Source organism: Crinia signifera, chromosome 1 (assembly GCF_055691185.1).
Source record: "Crinia signifera chromosome 1, ASM5569118v1, whole genome shotgun sequence".
Taxonomy (NCBI): domain Eukaryota; kingdom Metazoa; phylum Chordata; class Amphibia; order Anura; family Myobatrachidae; genus Crinia; species Crinia signifera.
The window spans coordinates 68,098,119-68,118,930 of NC_139217.1; the positions used below are offsets into that span (position 1 = coordinate 68,098,119).

At 45.4% G+C, this 20,812-nt stretch overlaps 1 pseudogene; it reads right to left on the reverse strand.

Annotated features, from left to right (window-relative positions):
* Window positions 1-8,658: 8,658 nt before the first annotated feature.
* On the reverse strand, window positions 8,659-9,473 carry LOC146018818 (piRNA biogenesis protein EXD1 pseudogene; annotated as a pseudogene).
* Between the last annotated feature and the right edge of the window lie 11,339 nt (window positions 9,474-20,812).

Consider the following 20,812-nt stretch of genomic DNA (forward strand, 5'->3'; position numbering starts at 1 on the left):
CAGCTACAAGGACAATTTAAACTGCCACCCTGTCTGCCCCTGCAGTGCTGCTCTGCTTCCAACATGTGCCAGGTTGGAAGTGTAAGGTCCACCTGTATGTGATGCCCACTGCTGTCGCCTAGCCTAGACATCCAGCTACCTCGGGATAACCTTTTGGCCCTACTACACTAAATGAAAATGATTTTGTGAGCTGTGAAGTGATCAAAATTGACTAGAAATGAGTGGAAACTAATGTTATTGAGCTTAATAACACTTTAGGGGCAAAAACAGACCCGAAATCTATTATTTTAGCAAATTTTAGCAATTTTCCCAAAAGATCCAGATCCAAAACCCGCAAGGGTGGTTTTGCCAAAACCAATCCAGATCCAAAACACGAAGGGAGATCCCGATCCAAAACCCGAAAAAGTGCCCGCCGCACATCTCTACTATTAATAGGGGGCCAGACTCCTGCCATGCTCCGTATCCAAAATCTGTACCTCTAGGATGACCTCCAAATGGCGGCCATCCCAGTTCACAATTTTTCTTTATATTCTTTTCCGGAATGTCATGGCAATGTATATGTTTGTTGGTGCGTTGACCGTACCCAAAGTAGTTATTCTCATGTTCCCCATGTCTTGTTTCTGTATGTTTTTCCTCCCTCCTCTTCCCTCTTGTTTAATCAATCCTAGATCTACACCTGCAATGCAGACTGAATTAAGTGACACATGGCTGATCATATATACTCACCCGGATACATATGACTGAGGTAAATATAGGATCATTTAATGTAGGAGGCTTCCACTCTCCGGCAAAGTGCCGCAAAGTATTACTATATCTCCGTAGACAAGGAATAAATATAGCCTGCTTGCAGGAACCCCACTTACTCCCACCTGAAGTTCCCAAGTTGCAGATGCTGGGCTGGACGGTGTTGGCATCCGCCCCTTACAACAGTAAGTCCAGAGGCATTGTAATTCTGGCTTCCAAGTCCATCCCCATAGAAATCATATCCACAATACCTGACCCGGATAGTAGATATCTCGATTCAGCTAAAGATCCACAGAAAACCATTTACACTATGCTCTATATACGCCCCGAATTCATATTCAAAAGCCTCCTCATCATTAATACTATGTGGGGATTTTAATTTGACATCTCATCCAACTTTGGACAGATCCGGACCTGGGCAGCAGGCAAGAACTCTCCCTAAATTCGGAATACCATTTCTGTTAACTTTCCTTCAATTAGTTGATACTTGGAGAGCGTTACACCCAACTCACAGAGTACACATGCTTATCAGCATCACACTATCCCGAATAGACTTTATATGTGTATTCCTATCTCTTTTTCCTAATATAAAAGGAGCTGATATTTCCCCCATAATTCTATCTGACCATGCCTTAATTTCCGTCTCGCTACAAGTCTCTAAAGAAATTTCCCCATACCATACTTGGAGATTCCCAGCTCACTTAACTCACTCTCAACCTTTCACTACATTACTCAATGACTCTTGGGCTGAGTATGACGAGCACAACAGACAATCCTTGCTAGAAACTCCTCCAGTTTACTGGATGACAGCAAAAGCAGTCCTTAGAGGTAAAATATTAGAATACGAAGCATCCTTAAAAAAACAATATGCCAAAGACTACCTGCTACAACAGAAAGAACTGACAGAAACCCTACATACTCATCCACTCCTTCCCCCACCAATAAATCTAAATATCTTCAAGCTAAAGCCCAACTAGATAACACTCTGGAAAATATGGCTGACAAACTACAATTCACTTCAAACTATAAATATCACAAATATGGAAACAAAACTAGTAAATTATTTACTAACATACTCAATTCATCCAGACCGCCAATGTTGATCAATCCAATATCCCTCCCTGACGGATCCCTCACCTCCACCAATGCACAAATATCAGAGATCATGACTGAATTTTACACAGATATATACACGGCTCCTCCCAGGGACCTTACTAATGAAGTCAATGGCCCATCTCAATCCTCGCCCCAATGCACTCCTGACTTCTGGGACTCATTAATCTATCCGCAAGCCCCCTCCCACCTTATAACATCTCTGATTAAACCCATCTCCTTGGAAGAAGTGACCAGAACTATTAAAAATTTGAAGGTTGCCAAAGCCCCGGGCCCTGACGGCTTTTCTGGTGATTATTACAGAGCCTTCTCTGACAAACTTGCCCCCATTTGGGGAATGTTTTTAATCATATTCTTCAGAGCACCACACTTCCCCCTCATTTCAACTCGGCTATTATAAAAGTACTTCCCAAGCCGGGCAGAGACCTTTCCAAACCAGGTTCATACAGACCCATCTCATTGCTAAACTGCGATTATAAAATTCTAACGAAAATCTTAGCTGACCTTTTAAGCCCTATAATGCCCCACATCATCCATCAAGATCAAACGGGGTTTATTACAGGTAGACATTCTGTGAAAAATATTCGGAAAGTACTCGCAGCCATCTAGACATCATATATAATCAAGAGCTCTGACTCCCCTAACTTAGTACTATCTATAGACGCCGAAAAGGCCTTTGATCTAGTTCTCTGGCCACACCTATTCAACACTATGAAGAAATTTGGAATACCCCCCATCTTCATTTCCTTTCTCAAAACTCTCTACACTTCTTCCTCTTCTCAAATAGCTTGTAATGGTTTTCTATCCCCCCCCCCCCCACCATATCATGCCCCCTCTCACCCCTCCTCTTTGCCATTGCTCTCGAACCCTTTACTTTAGCCCTATGATCAGCTCCTGAATACTCTTGCATACGCATTGAGCACATAGAATTGAAACTAGCCCTTTTTGCAGATGACATGCTGTTCTTTGTCTCTAACCCCGTCTCTACCATCCCAGTAATAATGAATATAAGGTACTTGTGAGTTATCTGGACGCCCGATTTTTTGATTGTATGCCTTAAGTTAAGGCATACAATCAGATGCGATGCGATGCGATATCGCATCGCATCGCATCGCATGCGACCATCGGATGCGATGACCCGATTTTTCCATAGGAATCAATGTTAAAATGATTCCTATGGAAAAAGGGGTCCTTTTCATACCCCTACTATCCAAGTGGGCATGGAGTTGGATATAAACCTGTGGCGAGCGTAGCGAGCCACCGAGCCCGAAGCGTGGCGAGCGAAGCGAGCCCCGCGAGGGGACGGTATTCCGTGTCCCCTCGCGGGGCTCGCTACGCTCGCCACGCTTCGGGCTCGGTGGCTCGCTACGCTCGCCACAGGTTTATATCCAACTCCATGCCCACTTGGATAGTAGGGGTATGAAAAGGACCCCTTTTTCCCATTGAATTCCATGTTAAAATGGACTCAGTCCATTTTAACATTGATTCCTATGGAAAAATCGGGTCATCGCATCGCATCGCATCCGATGGTCGCATGCGATGCGATGCGATGTGCCCGATCCGACCCGATTTTGAAATCGGGCGTCCGGATAACTCACAAGTACCGAATATAATATCATCTTTTACCCCGAAATTAGGCTATAAGATAAATGTTAGTAAATCTGAAATACTCCCAATTACTCCATTCTCACCCACTATAGCATCTCACCCCTCAATGACCCAGTTTAAAGTACAAAATTCTCACATCAAATATTTTGGAGTCTATATAACTAGAGACCCATATAGCCTCTACAAAACAAATTTCACTCCCTTACTACATGCGATTTAGAATCAACTGGATAGTTGGACTAAACTCCCCCTATCCCTCTTGGGAAGAGCCGCAGTAATTAAATTGTGTAATTGTTTCAAGTCTACAAATTTCTCAAATAATCCCATTGGGCTGCAACAATCAATTTTCTTTGGTCAAATGGCAGTTAGTGGGATCCACGTGGTATTCCATCTCCTGACTTTCTTTCATGCCGCACCGCTGTCTCCGGGGCTGTCACTCAGCACCAAAAAGGTGCATTAGCGGCCGCTGTTCTGCCGCGTGGATACATGGTGACTTGAGTCCACGGGGTCTTCCTACTTCCCAAGATTAAATTTAATAATAATCAATCATAATCAAAATCAAGCCAGATAGGGGTCTTGTTAAATATTAAACTGACCAAAACAGATACACAATCGCAGAACAACTCAGTGCGGCACAAAACGCCCACTGCTCCTCGGCTGCATTGTGTAAACAGTGCTATTATTAAATGTTAAAGCTGAAATCAAGCCAGATAGGGGTCTTGGTACTTGTTTTGAGGTTGTAGCAGGGGAGTGCAGCTACTCGTAGAACCTTGAACAAAGATCAGTACTTCTCTACCGGCAAAGGACATTCTAATCGACCAAGCGCGCAGCTTTGGTGGGGACGCAGGTGAAGCAGTAATGAAAGAGAACCGCCTAGCCAGCCAGATAGCTGAATCCACCCTAGCGATCAATTACGTGAAAGAAGTAGCAGCCAGATAGCCCTCACATACCGGATAGGGGTCTTGTTGGCTGCTAACCCGTACATGTACGGTTAGGTAGTAAGACACCGGTTGCTGAAAAGCGATACATCTCCAACCCAGAGGTCCTAGAGAGGTGGAGGAACTCTTTCATCTGCCACCTTAAAACTGATTAGCCCCCTCCCCTCCACCCATTAGGCAATGATTTAAGAGATGACTGGTAATAAATGAATAATAATCACAAAATTAAACAATCAGATTACATTAATGAATTGATCATAATCACACAATCAAGCCAGATAGGGGTCTTGTTGGATGTTAAAGTGATCAAAACAGTTACACACTTGCAAACAAACTCTGTGCTGCACAAAATGCCCATCGCTCCTTGGCTGCACATGGTAAACAGTGCACGATCAAGCCACATAGGGGTCTTTTTGGGGCCTAGTTTTTTAAACTGCCATCCTGTCTGCCGCTGCAGTGCCACTCTTACATGAGCCATGTGTTTGTGCCACACACTTGTGTGGCTTAGCATAGTTATCCAGCTACCTTGTTGCAACCTTTTGCACTATAAACAATATTGTGAGGTGTTCAGAATAGACTGGAAATGAGTGGAAATTAATGTTATTGAGGTTATTATAGCGTAGGAGCAAAAAAAAAAATTCTGCAATTTTAGCAGTCTTTATGCTTTTTTTTTTTTTTTTTTTAAATCATAACCCAAAACCCCAAAAATCCAAATACAAAACGTTTAGGAGGTATTTTGGCAAAACCCATTAGAACCCAAAACCTCAAGGTAATCAGAACCCAAAACACGAAAAGTGGCCGATGCACATCCCTAATTTATATGTATATTAATCCAGTACTGGGCTTGGTTAATTTTGAACACAGGGATCAGTGTGCCTTCTTACATTGTTATAGTGTTCATTTTAATCTAAAATATTTTCATATATACCGTATATACTCGAGTATAAGTCGACCCAAATATAAGCCGAGGCACCTAATTTCACAACAAAAAAAACTGGGAAAACGCATAGACTCAAGTGGGACCCTCACTCGAGTATAAGCCGAGGGGGGCTTTTTCAGCATAAAAAATGGTCTGAAAAAGTAGGCTTATACTCGAGTATATATGGTAAGTTGTGTTTTAGTACGAATACTGAACAAAAATTTACTATTTTAATGAAGAATGGGAGCATGATGCTTTATACATTGTATAAAGAGAAATGCATGTTTAATATGCCATGCTATTACTGTACATGCTATTATTAAATGTTAAAGCTGAAATCTGATATCCTTCTCAAAGCAAGATCTTCTGATATTAATGTCTGGAATTTACTCATTGAGAAGAACAGTACCCAGGCTTGAGATCATTAGCTCTTCATTTGACAGTATTTTATGGGTCAATGTACCTTTGTGAATCTGCTTTTTCACAAATGAAGATATTTAAATCAAGACACAGAAGCCATATGACTGATGAACATTTCAAATACAGTACAGCCTTTATATGTGCCTAACAAACGTGGAACCATCTACAGTATTAGCAAATTAACACAAGACATGCAGCCTCATGCATCGTCAACTTTATACTGCCAATAACTTTATTTGAAAAACACCCATTAGTTAGGTTAACATTGATGTTTAGTTTGTTTCATGTGTTCATTGCCAGCGTAGAGTTCCCTAAAAACTATTGTATTATTGATTTTGTACTATGGTAGATCACAGAAGATTTTTGAAATGTAAAGTAGATCCCCAAGTCCGAAAGTCTGGACACCCCTGGCCTACAACAATGGAGCCATTTATTAACACTATTATGTTCATGATGAATGCCAGCATGGAGGAAGAGAAGGGTCTTGAAGTTGGCATTAGAGTCCAGGTGATAGCTCCAATGGGTGAGTCAGTGCCGGTGTCAGTCCCACGTCCATGCCAGTATCATACTAGGCATGAACTGGATGATCTCACCAAGACGTAAGTGATAACAAATGATGGCCTTTATCGTCTCATGCAATCCATATGCTGTATGATCTGTTGGAACCAGACCTGGTCGCTTGGGGTCAATGAAATCACGCAGTCACTGGTATCCAGAAGCTACTGGGTGCGTTGCATTTCTTTGCATCTAGCATATTCCAGCCAACTTTGTGCCAAACATGTGGATTTTAACAGTTTACAATCACATGCTGTATAGACCAGTTCATTAAGGCGTTCCGCAAAATAATGACTCAGTTCATCAAATTTCCAGATACAGAGAGCAAATGGAATGAGATTAAATCTGGCTTTTACAACAAATGGAAATTCCCCAACATTCTGGGAGCAATAGACTGTACCCATCTGCCGTTCAGACCACCACAGGATCGGAAAATGTTTTCAAAATCTAAAACACTTTCAAATCGATAAACATGCAGGTGGTCTGTGACCACACAATTAAAATCAATAGTTTAGTTGTGGGTGATCCTGGGTCCACCCACGACTCGTTTATACTGAGCCACTCTGCCATGTATGCCGACTATGAGGAAGGACGAATGCCGGATGGCTGGCTGTTAGGTAAGTACAATATTTTTGAATCCCCCCAAAAACGTATTGTTGTATTTTTTTTAAGGTCTACAATTTATATGTATTCATTTTTTTGGTCTTTCCCTAAGTGATGCGGGTTACCCAAACAAAGATTGGCTGTTGACCCCATTATCTAATCCTGTAGGTGATGCTGTGGGACGTACCAAAGGGCTCACACGACATCGAGGGCAGTAATTGAAAGAACCTTTGGTATGAATAAAACAAACCCAGTTTTGATGTTTGGACAAGTCCGGCGCTGACCTTTTATACTCACCGGCAAATGTTTGCGGCATAGTTAATGCTTGTTGTGTACTGCACAACATCTGTGTAAAAAACCATTGGACTATGGATCCCGCGGTTTCCCAGGATGGGGATCTTTCCACAGAATTGCATACGGGCATGGAAGAAAGAGGAGAAGCAAGAGCACACCTCATCTGGACTTTTTTCAAGATGTGAGTTTTATTTCTCAAAACTTCAGTTAGTTTGTTATGTAAATTATTTTTATTATAAGTTATTTGTTATGTAAATTATTTGTATTATAAGTTATTTTCTCTATTATTATCTTTTACAGAGAGTTCAGTTAAGTGGATTTGTCCATTGAGTTATTAAAATTTTTGTCTTTTGCTTCAGTATGCGTTTTTAAAATGTGTTTTTCAAGGAAATTATTGGTATTTTTTTTTTCTGTTTTATTTTTAATACAGTTACAGTACGTCCTGTTGATGGTTCCTGGACAGTAGTTCCGTCCTGTTGATGCTTCCTGGACAGTAGTTCCGTCTTGTTGATGCTTCCTGGACAGCTATGTTTCCCCCGTTGGGATTTATTTGGATTAGCACTAATCAGGAGCTGTTACGCATATGACCAGGTGACGTGTCAACATGACACATGACTACACCTTATGTGCTCTGTGTTCCCCAATCAGATAGCAGGACACACAGATACAGGCTGCATCCTCATGCAGTTATACTCTAGGACAGTGGTTCTCAGCCTCAGTCTGCAACAGTACATGCTTTTCAGGTCTACACACAGAATCACAGGTGAACTAATTAGCTCCACCTGTGATCTTTTAAAATGTGCCAGTGAATAATGAGTGCACGTGTGCAACTGCCAGGAGACCTGGAAAATGTGCATTGTTGGGGTCCTTGAGGACCGCAGTTGTGAACCATTGCTCTAGGACATTCTTATGGACGGAGCATTTCCTGTTCCCCAGGGCAGTGGTGGGATAAGATAAGACATGTTTTGCCAACTTGGAAGTGTACTCTCAGGTGATTATCACACAGATGAGCCTCACAATGCAGACAGGATTTAGCAGCAGGTACAAGAGAGTGAATACAGTGAGTGCAGAAGATCCTAGTCTCCTCCTGATGTGGCCAAGCAGACTTGTTACACAGCGTTATGTTGCTCTGCAGTGCAAGGTGCTGCTGACACTCTGCTATACTCAGGACAGGTATAAGCTCCATTCCCCTCCTGTAAATCCAGCGCATGATCAATACAGACCCGGCAGAAGTTGCGGCCACATCTCAGGGTTACAGCATCTGTATAAATGCTCAGGCAAATGGAACAGTTCAACTCCAAAAGGCTTTTCAAGCCTACACAGCCGCCTAGGACATAGGCAAAGGAACGGGGATGCACCTGACTCAAGTGCAAATACTAAAGGGGATATAATAAGGGGGGGGGGGGGAATATATCTAGCCAGTAGGTTTCGCTCCTTTGCAGCTCTGCAGTGCAGCTATTCCATTCATTGGCTTCTCTTTTTCCCCTGGGTAAGATAACCTTGGCCGTTGACAATGTATTCATGTATTGCTTCCTCTCGCCTAAATAGCTGTAAAACCGAAAGTTGCTGAAGTTCTTTTAGAAGATCAGAGCAGATCTCAGTGCTGCCCAAATCATCCGCTGCTCCTTGGCTATACGTATTTAAATACCCATCAACCAATAATGTAAGATCAGCTAACATGGCATCCATCATTGCTAGGCGCAGAGCCAAGGGGTGTAAGACTTTCAGAGCCAATACTTTCAGCAAATGTGGAGACATTGGACGATCAAACCATATATTGGGGTTATCCTTTATTAAATTTTGCTTGTAAGTCAGGAATGAAACTTGTGAAGACGGCATGTGGGGTCAAACATTCCTTAAGTGAACACGTACGATTAGGAAGGAAGCCCCCAGTTTCCATGAAGAACAGGTATACATCTCCTACCTGTGTATCAAAGACATTGCTAAGAACCACCCCATAATGGTGGGACAAGATATCCACCTGCCAGCGACAGTCATGGACCACCATTAGAATGCTTTTGTCTTCATGCACCATCTGTATCCTCGTTCTGAAAACTCCAGGTCCCAAGAGAAGGACATCAAAAAGATAAACATCTTTTCGTAACCACCTGCAGCCAGCACAACTTTCCATTGCTACACAAGTTCAGTCCCACTGCACCTAAGCTCAGGCTTTTCGTAACCACCTGCAGCCAGCACAACTTTCCATTGCTACACAAGTTCAGTCCCACTGCACCTAAGCTCAGGAGCAACTGCAAACAACCACAACCTCCTAAAGACATTTTAACACAAATCCCCAAGGAGAGTCAAAGGATGTTGGTGCTTGCTATGCCGGACCTTCCCATCATGCGAACCTTCACATCACTGTGGTGGAGGAAACTTTAGTGAAAGTATCCAAGTATACATCAGACAGTCCTTACCTGTACAGGCAGTAAAAATAGGCAGTTTGGAAGCCACTGTACAAACTGACTCTATTTTACCTGAGTTTTCCCCCTCTCCAGTGTGTACTGTGAGCGGTGTAGAAGGTTGCTTCCACAAAATGTGGATATTATGTTCATCAAAATTAAGTATCAATTCTTGAATAAAGACTAGCAATTGCCTCCAGAGGGATCTATGATTGTGGAGTCCAGCTTTTCAAACTGCCATCCTGCCTGCCGCTGCAGTGCCACTCCTAGAGGAGTCATGTGTTTGTGCTGCACACTTGTGTGGCTTAGCATAGTTATCCAGCTACCTTGTTGAAACCTTTTGCCCTAAAAACAATGTTGAGAGGTGGTCAGAATTAGAGATGTGCAGACGTCATCATTCCGAGCCCGATTCCGAGCAGCGCTCGGAGATTCCCGCCTGACTCGGTCCGTCCGCGTGATTAGAACGTCATCTCCCGGCGTCGGATTTCGCGAGGCTTTATAAGCGGCTGCCGCGCCCGCCATCTTAACTCCAGTCAAGTAGTGGGTTGGGAGAGGGTGTGTTGGTGCTGCTGCTGGGGCTTAAACTTGAGCTTGACCTTGAGCTTTTGCAATCGCTGGTGCTGTCTCTCAGTGCTGCTGTGTAGTAGTCTAACTGTGTACTTGTAGTACTACTGCCTCTCTGTGCGGTCTACCTCTGGTGTGCTGTGCTGTAATTAATTATTTTATTTGCTGGGGCTGTCTCCCTCAGTGCTGCTGTGTACTCTGTTCTCCTCTGCTTAGGAGAACAGTCTAACTGTGTACCTGCCTGTAGTACTACTGTCTCCTCTGTGCTGGGGCATACCTCTGGTGCTGTGCCATTTATTATATATATTAATAATTAATTGATTAAATATATATAGTCCACTGGTGCTGCACTGCTGCCTGCACTGAATCTGCCAGTCTGGTGGTCTGTGGCTCACAGCCTAATAAATAATAATGCCGTATATCTTATCTAGTTACCTGTGTGGTCTGGGGCTCACTAGCTAATAAATAATTAAATACTGCCTGCCTAATAAATAATTCAATACTGCCGTATATCTCTACCTTTGTGGTCTGGGGCTCACTGGCTAATAAATAATTAAATACTGCCTGCCTAGTAAATAATTAAATACTGCCGTATATCTCTACCTTTGTGGTCTGGGGCTCACTGGCTATACTGCCGTATGTACCATCTGGTCTGGGGCTCACTGGCTAATAAATAATTAAATACTGCCGTATATCTCTACCTTTGTGGTCTGGGGCTCACTGGCTATACTGCCGTATGTACCGTCTGGTCTGGGGCTCACTGGCTAATAAATAATTAAATACTGCCGTATATCTCTACCTTTGTGGTCTGGGGCTCACTGGCTATACTGCCGTATGTACCGTCTGGTCTGGGGCTCACTGACTAATAAATAAATACTGCCGTATATCTCTACCTTTGTGGTCTGGGGCTCACTGCCTAATACTGCCGTACCTGTCTGGTCTGGGGCTCTCTGCCTAATACTGCCGTACCTGTCTGGTCTGTGACTCACTGACTAATACTGCCGTATCTACCCTCTGGTATGGGGCTCACTGCCTAAATACTGCCGTATATCATTATCTACCTGTCTGGTCTGGGGCTCTCTGCCTAATACTGCCGTACCTGTCTGGTGTGTGGCTCACTGCCTAATACTGCTGTATCTGTATAACTGCCTGCTGGTGCATACTCACTGACATATATGATTGCACTCCAGTGGCGCTGTTCTGTGACATAACTCCACAATAATATGTAGATCCAAAATATGGAGGTTAACAAACAAAGGAAAGATGAAGATGCACTTCCTCATAGTTCTGAAGCTGCTGCCACTAGTCATGACATAGACGATGAAATGCCAACAACGTCGTCTGCCATGGCCGATGCCCAGTGTGAAAGCAGAGGGCATGTACAATCGAAACCAAACTTCCGTAAAAGGAATAAAAATATGAAATGTAAATCGTTGGAAGAGAAACTTAAACTTGGCAATATGCCATTTACGACACGGAGTGGCAAGGAACGGCTAAGGTCATGGCCTAACTTCATGACTAGTGGTGCAGCTTCAGATGACGAGGAAAGTCCTCCTCCTCCTCTCTCCCCGCCCAATAGGAAATTAAAGAGAGATAGGCTGACACTGACTCAAAAAAGTCTGAAAAAATGTCAGAACAAAAAACAGAAAAAAATTCAGAAAATAAATCTGGAAAAAAGTCATCCTTCTAAAAACATATCCCAAATCCCCACGGAGAGTCCGAGGGTGGCGGTGGTTGTGATGCCGGACCTTCAAATCACTGTAAGTGAAGAGGTGGCTCCTTCCACCATTTGCAGTACGCCCTCTGCATATGCTGGAAGGATCACCCACAGTCTAGTTCCAGATTTTATTAGTGAAGGTGATGTTGTACACCAGGAGGAGGATATTGATGTAGCTGGCACTGAGGAGGAAGTTGTCGAGGAGGATGGAGACTTGGTTTGCTTAAATGACGCACCAGGGGGGAATGAGGCACCTGTGGGGGAAAAAGTTGTTGTCCATGGGATGAAAAAGCCCATCGTCATGCCTGGACAAAGGACCAATAAATCCACCTCTGCGGTCTGGAATTTTTTTTATCCGCATCCGGACAACAAAAGTATTGCCATTTGTAGCTTATGTAAAACTCCAATAAGCAGGGGTAAGGATCTTGCCCACCTAGGGACAACCTCCCTTCAACGTCACCTAAAGACGCGTCATGGTTCAGTGTTTAGTCCAGAAAGTGCGGCTAGCAGTCCAGCGACACCTAAATCACTTGGTCCTCCTTTTGGAGCCAAATGCCCGAAAAGCACACCACCAACTCCCTCCTCGACAAATTCCTCCTCGATCCGGATAGGGGGGAGTCCTGCAGTCCATCTCACCTGCATGAATGACTCCATAGATTCCTCTGGAGGATCCTGCAGCACTACGCCTACTACTACTACTGCCGCTGCTCCTGGAAGTCAGTCATCATCCCAGAGGGGAAGTCAGTCATCATCCCTGAGGGGAAGTCGTAAGACCGCTACGTCTTTCACTAAGCAATTGACCGTTCAACAGTCATTTTCCATGAGGATGAAATACGACAGCAGTCATCCTATGGCAAAGCGGATAACTGCGGCCTTGACAGCTATGTTGGTGTTAGACGTGCGTCCGGTGTCCGCCATCAATGGAGTGGGATTTAAACGGTTGATGCAGGTATTGTGTCCCCGGTACCAAATCCCATCTAGATTCCACTTCACTAGGCAGGCGATACCCGCGATGTACAGGGAGGTCAGAAAAAGTGTCCTCAGTGCTCTGAAAAATACAGACATGTGGACAAGTGGATCAGGGCAAACTAAGGACTATATGACTGTGACAGCCCACTGGGTAGATGCATCGCCTTCCGCAGCAGCAGCAGCATCTCCTGCATGCCAGCTCCTTCTTATGCAGGCTACGCTGTGTATCACCGGTTTCAAGAAGAGGCACAACGCCGACAACCTCTTAGAGAAACTGAGGGAATTCATCTCCCTGTGGCTTACCCCCCTTAGACTCTCCTGGGGATTTGTGGTGTCGGATAACGCCAGTAACATTGTGCGGGCATTAAACATGGGCAATTTCCAGCACGTGCCATGTTTTGCCCACACAATAAATTTGGTGGTGCAGCATTTCATAAAAAATGACAGGAGTGTGCAGGAAATGCTTGCGGTGGCACGCAAAATTTGCGGACACTCTCAGCATTCTGCCACAGCCTGCCGAGGGCTGGAGCGGGAGCAAAAACTCCGCAACCTGCCCTGCCATCAGCTGAAACAAGAGGTGGTGACGCGCTGGAACTCCACCCTCTATATGCTGCAGAGGATGGAGGAGCAGCAAAAGGCCATTAAAGCCTACACAGCCACCTACGACATAGGCAGAGGAGCGGGGCTGCACCTGACTCAAGCGCAGTGGAGGCTGATTTCCGTGTTGTGCAAGGTTCTCCAGCCGTTTGAACTAGCCACATGTGAAGTCAGTGCCGACACTGCCTGCATTAGTCAGGTGATTCCCCTGATCAGGCTGGCACAAAAGCAGCTGGAGAAAGTGAAGGAGGAGCTAAAGCGGAGCGATTCCGCAAAGCATGTCGCTATTGTGGATGAAGCCCTCCATACGCTTTGCCAGGATACGAGGGTGGTCAGTCTGTTAAAGTCAGAGGAATACATTTTGGCCACAGTGCTCGATCCTCGGTTTAAAGCGTATATTGTGTCTCTGTTTCCGGCGGACACAAGTCTACAAAGGTGCAAAGACTTGCTGGTCAGGAGATTGTCATCTGAAGGGGACCGAGACACGGCCCCAGCTCCTCCTTCATTTTCTCCCACACCTGTGCCTATGAGGAAACAGCTGCGATTTCCCACACAACCCGCTGGCGGGGATGCAGGGCAGGTAGGAGGGAGTTTGGACATCTGGTCCGGACTCAAGGACCTGCCAACAATTGCTGACATGTCTACTGTCGGTGCATTGGATGCTGTCAACATTGAAAAAATGGTGGATGATTACTTTGGTGACAGCATCCAAGTAGACATGTCAGACAGTCCTTACCTGTACTGGCAGGAAAAAAAGGCAGTTTGGAAACCCCTGTACAAACTTGCTCTATTTTACCTGAGTTGTCCCCCCTCCAGTGTGTACTCCGAAAGAGTATTCAGTGCAGCGGGGAACCTGGTCGGTGAGCGGCGAAGGAGGTTGCCTCCGAAAAATGTTGAGAAAATGATGTTTATAAAAATGAATTATCACTTATTCAATGAAGACCATGAATTGCCTCCAGAGATTATAACTGGACCTGTGATTGTGGAGTCCAGCGGGGACGAATTGATAGGAGAATGAGGAAGTACACACTGAAGGGGGCGAGGAATCAGAGGAGGAGGATGATGATGATGATGATGAGTGACGATGACATCTTGTTGCTGTAGAGCCAGTTTATACAGGGAGATATTATGAATTGGTTTATTTTTTGTGGGGGCCCAAACAAACCAATCATTTCAGCCACAGTTTTTTAGGCCCTGTCGCTGAAATGTTTGGTTTGTTAAAGTGTGCATGTCCTATTTTCGCAACATAAGGGTGGGCGGGAGGGCCCAAGGACAATTCCATCTTGCATCACCATTCATTATTCCTACTGCTGAGAGTCATTCATATGTGGGACTTGTCTTTTCAATGCATACAACTGTTTGCATTCCACTTGATTGCTGCACCTTCATGGGTGAGAATGTGATCTCCCTGACCTGGGGGAGTCTGGGCTGGGGCAGGAAGGCTACAATTACACTTTTTTTTGGGCGGCTAAACTTTTTTTTACCTGTCTGGTCTGGTGCCCACTGCTGAGAGTCATTTTTAATGCACATCAGGGTCAGGATCAGGCACATCATAATTAATAATCAATCATAATCAATCAATCAATCATAATCAGAATCAAGCCTGGGCGGCTGCAATTAAAGTTCTTTGGGGGCGGCTAAATTTTTTTTAGTTTTCCAGTTACAGCAGTTTTATACATAGCTTGGTTTTTGTAAGTTGAAGACTTGTCAGTGCAATTTTCTTTTACAATATCCTTTATCTTTGCATGGACTTTGTGTATTTGGTTAGCATTCTGAGGTGTACACTGACTGCCTTCACCTTAAGCACTATCAGTTTCTGAAGCGGCAAAAATGCTTTGGTTTTGAAGATAGTCACTTTCTTTGCCGTTAGTTGTACAGGCTCACATACTAACAGACACAGTTGATTTGGAACAAGTTGTTGGAATTTTTTTTAGGAGATAAAGCTGTACAAACCTTCTCGCCCCCCTTTTCAATTTTTAATTGATTTGCAAACATTGTGTAGTATTTGTCATATGTGCATAGCCTTTTAGAGAGAACTGCTTTTTCCTCATCAGATAACCTTTGTAATGATTTGACCTTCGCATCTCTCTCCTTTTTATTTAATGACAAGAACGATGAATACTTCTTTAATTTCTTCATCAACTGTTCTTTATTCATGAAATGGTCCGATAAACGCCTTTCCTCAAAACTTAAGTAAAGTGATGTTTCCTTGATAATACTTTCACAGCTCACAAAATTCTCATCACTGGCTTCCTTTTCTTTGCCACTTGATACCTTGTCTTCACAATAAAGATTGGTTTCTGTTTGATGACCAGTTGGGTACTGATCAGCTGATATTGGTGCTTCATGATCATATCTCTTTAAGAGTCTTGGGTCTTTCATAGATTTTGATGTAATCACCATAGACGTAGTCAGTAAATTCTCTAGAGTAATAAGATTGTTTTGATGGAATGTACTTATTTCTGGAACAGTAACTTGGGATAATATAACCTGGATAAATAGCCTGTGCTATTTCTTCTGGGCATTTTGGGGGGCCATTATGTTGCTCGGGTTTCTGAACCTTTGGACGAACACTTTTATAAATAATAGTGGCATCTTTTCCTTTTCCTATACGTTGAGCCACTGTATGGCCTGTTAATGAATCATTTCCGGATGAAAATTTGGGTTGAAGTCGTACTTGTCCTGAAGATGTAGCCGCTTTTTGCCCTATATAAGTGGCATCTACTAAAGCAATCGGAAGACAATGTCTCGGTGTTTCCACAGGCCTAAAGTTGCTGTCATATTCATACACGTATATCAAGGAATTTGTAATCTGCTCATCTAAAGGATCATTCCATTGTGGTGCTTTTTTTGATATGTGACTGTCAAAATTCGGCGTTGGATCCAAGGCTACTTTCATTGCAGTATTAGTGTTAATTTTCTTGACTTTACCACACAACACCTTTTTTCTAAAAAGTTTTGCTCCAAATCATTATTAATGACAAGCTTCAGGTCAAAAAAAGTCCACGATGACTTCAACTCGCAGCCCATATTTAGCCATTCCTTATCGAGAGCATCCATGATTTCACCAAATTCTCTTCGGTTTGGTGTGCAATGGACAAAACAAACTTTTTAACTATCTATCTTTATCTTAGGGATGGTAAAGTTATGTAGAGGCTTATTTTCCGCATGTTTCGCTCTAAAGGGAGCCTTTGCATGTTCATCCATGTACTGTGGTGTGATCATAGGCTGGATATTAACTCATGGCTGCTTAAACATGTCTCTCACAGGTGTCCGGTAGCGGCGGCGGGGTTCCCGCACAGCATCACGCACAGCCGCAGTCTCCAAGAAAGTAGTGCACTCTGACTCCGGCAACTGGTTGCGGCTAAAGTTTTTTTTACCTGTCTGGTCAGGTGCCCACTGCTGAGAGTCATTTTTAATGTGGGACTTGTCTCTTTTCAATGCATATAACTATTTGCATTCCACCTCATTGCTGCACCTTCATGGGTGAGAATGTGATCTCCCTGACCTGGGGGAGTCAGGGCTGGGGCAGGAAGGCTGCAATTACACTTCTTTGGGGGCGGCTGCAATTACACTTCTTTTTTGGGCGGCTGCAATTACACTTCTTTTTTGGGCGGCTGCAATTACACTTCTTTGTGGGCGGCTGCAATTACACTTCTTTTTGGGCGGCTGCAATTACACTTCTTTTTGGGCCACTAAATTTTTTTTCTCTTTCATCCAGCAGGGGACACTGGCGAGCTACTGTGGGTTTTAGAGCTGGGTTGCTGGGAGCTGGCACACTATAACTTTAAGAAGCTGGCTCCTCCCCTCTAATACCCCACAATTCACAGTTAGAAAAATTGTGCCGAGGGAACTGGTCACGCAGGAGCACTGCTCCCACTTAAACTCCCTAGGCATTTTCTTTCTTTAATAGCTAATATCGCCTTTTAGGCTTTCTGTAATCAGGCTCACTCCTGCTGCTGGAAGTGTAGCCTGGGCGCCGCTGGACTTCTGCCCAGCACTTTCAGGCAGGGCCCCCCCAAAGGCACCTGCCCAGACTTGAGTGTACCTGCGGCCGCCCACCAAAGGGACCGTCATACACGGAGACCCCCGCCGGTAACTGAAAGTACCAGCGCATGCAAGGCGCGCGTACACCACCTTCCGCCGCTAGCTCCGGTGGACTGCGCTACCCCATACACGGAGATTATACTCTGGTAGTGGGGGAGACATAGGACTCCCGGAGAGCGCGCTGAGGGGGAGGTTGGCGCGCTGCCAGCTATGCAGCGAGCGTTATACATGTGGCGGGCGCCATTTTGATTAATATGCCACTACAGGTACTGCGGCGGGGGGAGGGAGGATTGTAAGGCTGTAGCAAGCCTGAGTCATTTATACTGTGAAATGCATTACAATACCTGTATTAATGCCTGACACTTCTCTTGTTTCAGGAGTGTTCAGCGCTGTGTTAGGAGTTCTGTAGCCTGCTGTTATTGCTTCAGTTCACTGAAGCCTCTTTTTACATACAGTTAATATTTTCTGTGTGTATATACATATATTGCATATAGTGGGCTTAATTGGGGATTGGGCTTAGTCTCCCCTCTGGTGCCCTGCAGTCCTCAGAACTCATCACCCTCCTTGCATAGTGTGTTACTGTGTGTGTGTGTGTTTCCCCTGTCTGTCTGTACTCCCTGTCTGTATCATGACTGGAAAGGCAGCTACAAAGGCCTCTCAGAAGGCTTTTTCTTTTACCTCTTGTGGAGCTAAGTTTTCACAGGAGGCTGATGGCACGGCTTCTAAGTGTGAAGCATGTAGTGGAGCATCATTGCCCACACAGGATGCACTAACAGTCACCCCTCCGTGGGCTGACATGTTGGCAGGTGTCATGACTAAATTGTCTTCAGAGTTAGCAGAGTCACGCTCAGCACAGCCAGCGTGGGCCTCTACTCTGGCTAGGTCCATGGACAATTTGGTTTCCTCCTTGGGGTCTGTACCTAGGGGGCAGACAGGGTGTCAGAAGCGCACTTTAGCAGCCTTACATGATTCTGATGATACATCTGAGGATGAAGCCCCTCTTTTAGAGGATGCTTTAGATCTAGATGACGGGGATTATCAGGCTCCTGTGGACGAAGGGGAACCACCGCTAGCAGGAGTGGAAGCCCTCATTGTAGCGGTCAGACAGACGCTTAATTTCCCAGAGGAGCCTGAGCCTGTTACACAGGACATGGATTTGTTTGCAGTACAGGCAAAACCTCCTGTTGTTTTTCCTTTCCCAAAACAGGAACAGTTGTCAGCTGCTTGGCAGAACCCTGACAGAAAATTTCAAGTGCCTAAGACATTTTCTAATAACTATCCTTTTCACCCTTCAGATCTAGCCAAATGGGTGACTCCACCTCCGGTGGATGCTTCCTTTTCCAGGCTGTCGAAGAAGACCGCACTTCCAGTCCCCGGAGCATCTGCCCTTAAGGACCCGGCGGATAGGAAGCTAGAGAATACCCTGAAGGGCATCTATGTGGCTGCAGGATCTCAACTCCGTCCTGCTGTGGTCTCGGCATGGATTCACAAAGCCATCTCTAAGTGGTCGGATCAGCTTATCCATGGTTTGGAAGATGGTACACCGAGGCAGGACCTCAAGGTGTTGGCCGAACACATTCAGGAATCAGCGTCTTTCCTGGCTGATGCCTCCAAGGACCTTACTATGATTGCTACTCGCATTTCAACAAATGCGGTAGCGGCTCATAGGGCCCTCTGGTTGAGGTCCCGGACGGCGGACGCAGAATCAAAGAAGGCGGTAGAGGCTATCCCATTTAACGGGGAAATGCTCTTTGGGCCGGAGCTTGATAAATGAATCGCTCAGGCTACAGGTGGTAAGTCGGCGTTCTTGCCATCAGCTCCTCCTCCAGCCCGCCGTCAATATCCTGGGCCCTCCTTCCAGTCCTTTCGCCCGCACCAGTCCTTTCGTGGGCGTGGCAGAGGATCCTCATTCTCTTTCAGAGGTGGCAGAGGTAGGGCTAGAGGACAGCCTGCCTCTCGCGCTCAACAGCCCAAGCCCCAGGATAAGCCTGCCGCATGACTATCCACTCCCTGCGGCAGAGGAAACTCGGGTCAGTGCAAGACTGTTGCTTTTCAAGGACCCGTGGTTCGCAACAACATCAGATCCTTGGGTTCGCCTTCTAATATCAGAAGGATACCGTTTACAGTTTGTCGGCCGACCTCCTTCCAGATTCATCAGGACCAGAATTCCTCAGCTTCCAGAGGAAAGAACTCTGCTCCAACAATCGATTCAAAAACTCCTTCGGGCTCAAGTGATAATCCCTGTTCCGGTGGCGGAAAGAGGACGGGGATTCTATTCAAATATCTTTCTCGTCCCAAAACCGGACGGGTCGGCAAGGCCCATCCTAAATTTAAAGTCCCTCAATCTTTTTGTCCAATACCAAAAGTTCAAGATGGAGTCCATCCATTCTGTGATTGCCTCTCTCGAATCCCAGGAATTTCTGGCATCGGTAGACATAAAAGATGCCTACCTTTATGTCCCCATTTGGCCACCCCATCAGATCTTCCTCAGATTTGCCGTGGGGTCGGAGCATTTCCAGTTCCAAACTCTCCCGTTTGGATTGTCCTCTGCCCCCAGGGTGTTCACCAAACTCTTGTCGGTTCTCATGGCCCATCTGCGGCTTCAGGGCCTGACCTTGGTACCTTACCTAGACGATCTATTGATCAAAGGGCCATCGGTGAACATTCTGCAGAATCACGTTCAGACGACCATCGACTGTCTGGTCCATCACGGCTGGATCATCAATTACAAGAAATCAGCCCTGTGTCCCACGCAACGGCTTCAGTTTCTGGGCCTCGTCCTGGACACCCAAGAGCAGCGGATCTTTCTTCCGGACGACAAGATAGAGGCGATCATAGCCCTGGTCCGGCTAGTACTTCGTCGCAACAGGGTTCAGATCCTGTTGTGCATCCGTCTCTTGGGGAAGATGGTGGCGGCCTTCCCAGCATTGCAATTCGGAAGGTTCCACTCTCGGACCTTACAGCTAGACCTGTTGCGCCAGTGGTCGGGGTCGCATCTGTATATCCATCGAACAGTGCTTCTCTCCAGGACCACGAGACTGTCCCTTGCTTGGTGGCTCCAGAGGCAGAGTCTGGCCCAGGGTCGTCACTTTGCGATTTGGGACTGGACAATTCTGACCACAGACGCCAGCCTCACGGGCTGGGGCGCAGTAGTACTGTCTCGTCGCCTGCAGGGTCTGTGGACCCCCTGGGAGGCCTCTCTGACGATCAACGTACTGGAACTGAGGGCCATTTTCAACGGCCTGAGCGCAGCAGAGGACCTCCTGTCAAACCGTCCAGTAAAAGTTCAGTCGGACAACGCGACCGCAGTCGCTTATGTCAA